Below are 5,435 nucleotides of genomic sequence, written 5' to 3'. Positions count from 1 at the left end.
ACCATGAAATCCAGTTTAAAGGCATTATAAACAGGTGGTCAAGAAGCAGAGCAGAATCAGATAAAGCAGCTGGCAAGGAATTGGGGTGAAGTCTTTCCCCCTGGTGAGCGAGATTTATTATGGTTTCCCGGAGGGGTGCTTGTGCTTTTGTTCTACGATTGTATTTATGTTTTATTAGTCGCCTGTTAACCTAGTCCTCTCCTAGTGGCATAGAGTGATTTAGGGAGCAATGCCAACTCCAAACGATAGTGAGGTGGAATAAATTGGCAGAGCCACCACTTCAGGGTAGAAGACAGTGGTGGGGACACTGAAAATGCCATCTGTTGCTGTGCTTACTCCAGGCTAGTACAGTAAGCCCACAACTCACGTGGGGGTTACGTTCAGGGGATAGCGCCTAAAGTCAAAATTGTGTATAGTCCTGTACAGTAGCAGGTAGGATTGGCCAAAGTCTTTTTTCCAGACTTCTAACCTCTTTCCAATGTTTTATTTTATTTTTTGCCAGCGCAAAAAGCTGAATGTGCACAAGTTAAATGCACATAAGTTGCAAGTGTACTGTATAGCAGAGGCTTGGATTGGGGCCGCCACCAATAACTGGATACACTGCAGAAAATCCTTAGTTTGTCCTGCCCCCTGTATGCATTGTGTGGTGTGAGAGGGGGCATAGCTTCTTCCATCACAGTGTAGTAGTGGTTAATTATAGAGTTAAATATTGTCTCTCATTATTATGAGTTGGCGATAGGACTGTTTAGCTTGCTTATATGGTTATTTTCAGTGTGGTCATTTTCATTTTCATTTTCCTATCAAGTTGTGTTAATAGCCTCTTGTTCTGGGCTTACAAAGTGAGTAGCACTGTCTTATATTAAATAAGAAATTAACAATTGGCATGCCTGTGTTATGAGGCAGTTTCTGATGTTTCTGTGCAGTGGGAAAACATGTGATGTCTGAAGTGGGAAAAGGGTTTTTTTCTGAACCGCTGAGAGGTTTTTACAGGTAAGCAGCATACCAATTCTGTTAAAGAAACTATACAGTATGAGGATCAATGAGAGTGATGCAAGAAAGGGGGGTTTCACTAGAAGCAGGAAGTAAGTACAGAAAAAAATAAGTCTAGGAAAGACTTTTAATGAGAAAATTGGTTTTGTAGGAGGACAAAATATAATGAAATATGAAATAATTTATGGATTATGTTATTTTCACAAAAACATACTTTGTGAAAATAAATAACTCGAACCAAAATGTTTATTTTATTTAGGATTTTAAAATTTTGAGCTGCCTGGAGACAGAGTGGAATATAACTGCAATAAATATTATCATATCATATTTGGGTCACATTGTTCCTTTAGGACATTCCTGTTCTGGAAGTGCAGAAACAGCTTATAGACTGCAAATTGAGGAAATGCTCACTATGTGTCATAAGACAGTAGGACACTGGTAGCTAATTTTATTAAATAGAGTATCTAATGGTGTGAAAAAAATATTACTTTATATTGATTCCACACCATTTAATGTCACTGTATAGTCAGTATTTGTGCTTCTTTTTGTCTTTTAACATGAATATAAATTATTATTATTTTGTATTTCGGTATAGGAGCATTGGTTGAACTGGGGATTGCTGTGCTGGTTTGCCTTGCCTTCATCATTAATGTCTTTGTGTTTTTGTTTTTGTTACTTTTTGCAAAGCCAAGGAGATTAGATACTGGTCTAAAAATGCAACATCTGTAGATTCTTTCTGCTCAGGAATGTAGGCATTGAGCCCTCTTGACGTTACAAATAACTTCTAACAGTTCCGTAATTATAAAGGACACAGAATGTTTAGTTGGAGTGAAAATTAATTATATCTTGCAGAAGTGTATGTGACTGTTTTCTTAAAGACAGAACATTTCACACTGCTTATTTTTACTTGTAGTCTTATACAAACACAGAATGCTGTTTTCTCATGTTTAACTCAGAAAACATTTGTGCTAGACAAGATGGAACAATATTTGTGTGGCCAAACACTTGTAGCAAAAGCTTTATAGTACTTATATAGCACTTTAGAGCTTTTGTTGCATCTCACATACATTATCCTCCTTACAACAATCCTGCAAAATAGACTGGCATTTATTTTTATATTACCCTTTCTCCAGTGAGCTCCTTTCTCTTTTATCTTCATGCTAAACCAGTAGGTTAGATTGACTGTATGTGACTGGCTCAAGGTCATCCACGAAGCTTCATGACCAAGTACCGATTTGAACCAATTTTCATAGTCCAGCCACTACATCCATATCATGGAAAAGTGCTGAGGATGAACTATAAAAGCACACCTCAGGCCACCTAGTTTATTAATGGTTGAGGTACAGTCTGAACCAGAACTTTCTGGCTCATAGCTCACACTACAACTGCTAGAGGCATGAAATGTTAAATAAAAAATACATTCTGCTCCCACAGAAACAATTTCTTTTTCTTGGCCTTTTCCTCACTTTTAGACTCAAGCCATTAATCTTTCTTAGTTGGTAGAAAATACAAAGGCAATAATAATGCATCAAATGGCTTTGGCAGATACAGTGCAGAAAAAGGACATCTTATCCTAGCATATGTCAGAAAATAGAACAGAAGATTAGGAACTAAACAATGCATTTTAAACATGTCAAAATCAAATATATTAGTTAAGCCAAGATTAGGCCCAGTATAATTTTCTAAGCTTTTAGTACAACATCTTCTTTCACTGGCTTCAAATATATCCAGTGGCGTAGTGTGGGTTGTCAGCACCCGGGGCAAGGCAAGTAATTTGCGCCCCCTAACCCATGGATTTGCGCCCCCTAACCCATGGATTTGCGCCCCCTAACCCTAACCCCCAGATGTTGCGCCCGGTGCGGCTGGGCCCCCCCTGCACCCCCCACGCTACGCCACTGAATATATCATACACGTTCACTACTATTGAAGCAGAATCGATATCTTAAATGCACTCTTAAATCCTAGTTCAGCCCTCCAAGAACAAAGCAGCCTTCCCCTGGGCCTCCCCTTCCTCATCTGGCATGGCTGCAAGTAGGTGTTTGGAAGCCTGTTTCCATTTTCTAACTGTGGTTTGTGATGTTTTCAGAATCCACATTAACTGCAGTCAGTCTTAAATCTGGCTGCATATGCAACATACAATTAAAGCTCATTCAAAGCACATTATTTTTCCCAAAGCATCCTGGGAACAGTAGTTTTTTTAGGCTGCTTGAAGCAGTAGCTCTTCAAGCAATAAGAGCATCCAGGCTTCTTTGTAGGAAATAATGTGCTTAAAATGTATGGTGTCTATGCAGCCCATGATTAATGGAAACTGTTATGTATTGATTTGATACATGATGTCCAATCACAGAACATTTCAGGATTTGTACCTCTGCCATTGGCTCTTGAACTCTGAGTCGTGATTTGCAGCTTGGAAGTTTAGACAGCCAGTCACGTTGGGCGTGGGAGTGGCCCAGGCTTTCAGTGGCTTTGCCCCTGTTTCCCAGTTATGTAGTTCAATAAAGGTTCTTGTTGTTATCGCTACGTCTTGCCTACCTACACTTCACAAACAAGTCAACTAAACCAAAGCTGTGGAGCTATCTTGTTTTCACTAAGCACAGTAAAGGGTTCACACAAAGCACTTAAAACTAAAAGTGTAGGGGAAGCATGAAAGCCAAACACAGCCATTATCACTTTAATGCAAATTATATAAATCAAATATGTGAACATTTTGAGTTCAAAATCCTGTTAAAGTTTGAAACTATTCTCATCCTTGTGTTTTATTTCCTGCTAAAATTACTTTTTTTGCTAAGTGTCCCCGCCCATCCCCTGCCTCAAAAAAGTATTAATTTCCTCTCCATATTTTGTTCCAATTAAGACAATGCCATCAGGGGGGGAAAACCAACTGCTTAAATGGAGCTTGGAATTCAGCTGAACAAAAATATATTTAACCTGAAGAATTAATTCAGGAAAGGTTTCAGGGATCCAAGCAAGCCAATCTTGTTAAGATGTAACAACCAAATGACTTTTATAAGTAGCATAATCATGTGTAATGACTAAGATATTGTGGAATTTATTTTCCAGAGAGGTAGATGTTTATCTGCTACTGTAACTAAAACAAGAAAACATTGTAGTACCTTAAATATATTGTGCTATAAGCCTCCACAGATTAGAATCTCCAAGCAATGCCATAAAATTTTTCATCATAGTATGTGTTATTGATTGTATATTCATATGTACTGTATTTATAATTTGGCCATAGTAGCTGGATTTTATTTTTTATCACCCATTCACTACTATTGAAGCACAATCAGTTTATGTATAAAACTTCTCCCAGTAGCAATTTACATGGTTGAATTAATTGGCAATATGGACTACCACCATTATTCAATTCTGTAGAACTAAACTGTTGAATATATTAATCTAAGGCAATCCTGCTTATGCTGACCTGGCAGAAATTCCTACTGAAATTATGGGGATTTAGTTCAGAGTAAACACACATAAGATGGTACTGCACAATACTTAGTCTTAAACAGAGCTACAAGTTGACGCCAGCTTAATCAAAAAGTCAAGTTAATCAAAAAGTTTTAGTTGATTTATCAGTGACGCAAATTTTAATCACCAAGGCTGAAATTGAAGGGACCCTGGTTTATTTTTTGAAGGCATTTTGGCTGTTGTGCATTCCTATAATTGAACATGGAGGAGGGAATCAAAATTTAAAGATGGTTTTTCTGTCTAACAGTGTTTCACCTTTTTTATTATTAAACTAAATATTCTTCCCACTTCCTCAATTTCCTTTATGGAAATTTAACACTTAATTTTTTTAAAGCTAATATATTAAAACTAAGGACAACTGTAGTTTTGATAGAGAATACATGTGCAGTACTATGCTAAATGTGGAAATAAATGATACTCAGTCTTCAAATGAACTTACTTTCTAGTAAGTATGTTTAGGCTTTCAGCCCCAACCTTTCTGCCTTCCTTTCACTGGCAAGCAAATACTTTTTTGTTCAAATAGAGTAGACCTTTGACCACTAAATGGCTGTTGTTGGTCTTCTAAGGGCGGTGGTATTCTCTTTTTTTGCTGTTAAATGTTTTTCCATTATGTTTTTAATAGGGCTACTTACTTTTTAAAATATATATATTCAGTGGTACCTCTGTGTGGGAAAATGATTGCTTGTACATGAGAGCATGAGCAAAGTTCTTATTGTTACAGGGTGATTTCATAGCTAGAAGCATCCTTGGAGCATGAACAGCGCGTGAACAGCTCGTGCTGTCCTATATGATTGGCTAACGTGGCATGGCCTGATGCTCGCATGGTCTAGTGCGAAGGTCCTTATCTGCTTGCTAGAACAAATTGCTTGGCTTGTACTTTGTATCTTTCTGATTTCACACAATAAAAGCTGTGCTGCATGAGCCCTAGAAGCAGCCATATTTCGGAACCTATTATGGTGTGAGACTGATTTTTC

At 37.7% G+C, this 5,435-nt stretch overlaps 1 long non-coding RNA gene across 1 annotated transcript; it reads right to left on the bottom strand.

The window, feature by feature from the left end:
* Window positions 1–925: 925 nt before the first annotated feature.
* On the bottom strand, window positions 926–5,063 carry LOC309352384. The gene is made up of 2 exons (XR_014161285.1): window positions 2,877–5,063; window positions 926–2,695 (listed from the first exon to the last, which is right to left on the bottom strand). It is a non-coding gene; the product is annotated as an uncharacterized lncRNA (long non-coding RNA).
* Window positions 5,064–5,435: the final 372 nt, after the last annotated feature.

This window comes from Podarcis erhardii (genome assembly GCF_964252035.2).
Source record: "Podarcis erhardii genome assembly, chromosome: 11".
NCBI classification, from domain to species: Eukaryota; Metazoa; Chordata; class Lepidosauria; order Squamata; family Lacertidae; genus Podarcis; species Podarcis erhardii.
This window is presented reverse-complemented; position numbering and strand designations above follow the sequence as displayed.